Raw genomic sequence first — 2,862 nt, 5'->3', positions numbered from 1 at the left:
ACTCCAGCCCTCCCTGCACCGCCCCGGCCCTGGGGCCAAGGTCGCCGGGCAACCCGGAAACACTCGGTCAGTCCGGCGGCGTGAGCGGGGAGACATGGCCCCGAGTGTCCTCAGCATGAGCCCAGTGTCCTCAGCATAACGAGGGCGCCCCCAGACTTGCCGAACTCCCGCTCTGGGTAGCACAAATCTAGCTCCGAACTAGTGCCCGCCCCGCTGTCTTACCTGAGTCGCGTGCACTAGGGGCTGCGCGTGCGCAAGAGTTGACAGAGCCCCGCCCCTCCCGCGTTGACCCCGCCCCCAGGGCGTAATTAGCATTTATTGTCCACTTGCTAGGAGCCTATCTCGACTGTGGCCTACATACCTCAGTTTATGTAATCCTCAAAACAACCCCATGCTGTGACGATCTCATTTTACAGGGAAGGGGAAAGGCTTACCCCGCCCACAAGCACTCAGCCTATAAAGACAGGACTCGGATTTGAACCAAGGCCGCTAACTCCAATGCCTGTGCTCATTCTTCCGCACCCTTCAGCCCAAAGTGTGATGGTCTCCAAGAATCAGCAGTACTGGCTTTCCCCTGGGAGCTTGTTAGAAAAGCAGATCCACCGGCTCAAAATCTGCTTTTTAGCCAGATCCCTAGACAATTCTACTGCAAATTAAAATTTGAGAAGTATAGCCCATAATACCCTGTAGGAGGATGAGAGGGGATGGGTAAAGAAATGGGATATAAAGGTCTACTGAGGTACCAGGTGCAACGCAAAGCCTGGACTGTTTTCCTATCAGTAATGTACAGTATTGTAGTGAACAGCAAAACAACTCTCCCCACCCACTCACCTGCCTGATGTTATAATTTCTTCTTTTTCTTCTTGTTTTTTTAAACTTCCTCTGTTTCGTTTCTTTTAGGTAAGAATAGTAAAGTTTTCATCTTTTCGTCCCACAGGGTGATCACATTATCAAAATGAGAGGAGGGAATATTGTGGGGAAGGGACACCTGATAACGACTTTTTTGTCACCTGTTCCCTCTCTCTCTCTCTCTCAGACTAAAAACACACACAAATTAATTAAAAGAAAAGAAGGTAAGTAGAAACGTTCTCTTTAATCTCAAGGAAAGGAGCTTTAAATAAACCTCCTATGCTACTGCCACCAGGGCCAGGAACCAAGTCAGGAAGCACTGTCTGAGAGGTCCACCCCCACTTACCCTGGGCCTGAATGGACCCCGGAGCCGAACTGCAAGCTGGGATCTCACAGGACCTGGGGGCACCCTGCACTCAAAGGCAGCCAGTGCAAATGCATCACGTAGCCTAGGTTATTTTGCCATCATTCCTGCCACTGTTTCCTCCCCTCATGCATACCGTACAACTAGAGTGGAGAATCGTAAGGTTGACAGGTTGCCCTGAGCCTAGGGAGACTAACAAGAATCAGAGCTCCTATTACCAAATCAAAACAGCCCTGAATCCTCCTATAACTACAGGCATTAAGGTCAGAACAGGATCCAGCCGTATTGTCTTTTTTAATGTTTTACTCACTAAGATGCAAGCAAAGGGCAATAACAACGTTTGAATTAATATCTTCAAGTCTATCTTCCCCAGGGAAACAAGGCTCTGTACAATGGAGGGGCCAATCCCACTAAGCAGCTTGGCAGGGAGTCCAGTCCTACCCCCTTTCCTTTCAGGGAGGAAGTTCTGAAACACACAACCTTCCCACCTTCAGTGAATAGCATCCTCTTATTATGTAAGGTAATAAGACCTTCAAGGGGGAGTGCTGTTTGGAAATTAAAACATAGCAAAACACTCACATATTCTAATTTTACCTTTTACAAACTTCAAAAAAATTAATCACAACTATAACAAAACCCAGACACCTGTTCCTAACTAGGCACTCTCTTTGTTCAGTTCTGTCCTCTCAAAATGGAGATTAAAAGAGGTTAGCTAAAGAATTTATAAGCATACATGCATTGGATACAGACAATAGACCGGTGAAGGCCTGGGGTAGGATGGGAGATGGGTGGAGGGGAGCAAAAGGGGAGAAATGGGCATATTTATAATACTCTCAACAATAAAATAATTTTTTTAAGAAATGGAGATTAAAAGTTGCCCTCCCACATCCACCACTGCCTCAGTCAGATACTTTCTGTTGACATAAAGTTTCCACCATCCTATGATGCATGTGTTCCTATAGGCTTACATTTCTGAAATTGGAAGGCATCTCACAATTGCATCTCACAGTACATTTGACACAGTGATTTCCCAAAATGCTGTTAATAAATGAAGTCTTCTAGAACCCAGGAAATGTATTTCCCTTGTGGTCATAAAAATATCTCTCCTCGGAAGGTAAGAGTTTGGGATTTGGTTGTTTGTTTCAGTGAAAAGTCCCATGGCCTTGTGTCTTGTAGCACATGAAGAAGCACCAAGAATGCAGTGGCGCTAACTAAACCTGGGACCTCTAAGAAAGATCTTGCTGCAATTGCCTCTTTGCCAGGAAACTCGGCCTTCATTCCAGTTCCAGCTCCTCAAACTCCTGATACTATTTAGCTCCATAAAACTTCGATTAACCTACCTTGGAAATGGTAACAGTAGTAACATTGATTTCATAGGGCTGTTATGAATATGAAGTTACATTAAATCATCTATTACTTGGCAGCATGCCTGGTACACACAAGTGATCAATTTTTGTTAGCCATTATTAAATGATGCTAGCTATTATTTTAACCCAGCGGTTCTCAACCTGTGGGTCACGACCCCTTTGGGGGTTGAACCACCCTTTCACAGGGGTCGCCTAAGACCATCGGAAAACACATACATAATTACATATTGTTTTTGTGATTAATCACTATGCTTTAATTATGTTCAATTTGTAACAATGAAA

At 45.2% G+C, this 2,862-nt stretch overlaps 2 protein-coding genes across 4 annotated transcripts in view; one reads left to right on the top strand and one right to left on the bottom strand.

The window, feature by feature from the left end:
* The window catches only part of LOC102242739 (interferon-induced, double-stranded RNA-activated protein kinase), a 274,887-nt gene that overhangs the window by 213,915 nt on the left and 58,110 nt on the right, over positions 1 to 2,862 (top strand). The gene's annotated exons all lie outside the window — the stretch shown is intronic.
* LOC102243539 (protein CEBPZOS-like) overlaps positions 1 to 2,862 on the bottom strand; it is a 27,703-nt gene that overhangs the window by 4,965 nt on the left and 19,876 nt on the right. The window contains exon 1 of one of the 2 annotated variants that reach the window (XM_014538422.1): positions 161 to 184. The exons of the other annotated variant lie outside the window; for it this stretch is intronic. The gene's annotated coding sequence lies outside the window, so the exon portion shown is untranslated. Of the gene's footprint in view, positions 1 to 160; positions 185 to 2,862 lie in introns of those variants that run through there. 2 annotated transcript variants of the gene reach the window in all.

This window comes from Myotis brandtii, unplaced genomic scaffold (assembly GCF_000412655.1).
Source record: "Myotis brandtii unplaced genomic scaffold, ASM41265v1 scaffold191, whole genome shotgun sequence".
NCBI lineage: Eukaryota > Metazoa > Chordata > Mammalia > Chiroptera > Vespertilionidae > Myotis > Myotis brandtii.
The sequence above is the reverse complement of the archived record's forward strand: the minus strand, read 5'-3'. Positions and strand labels throughout refer to the sequence as shown.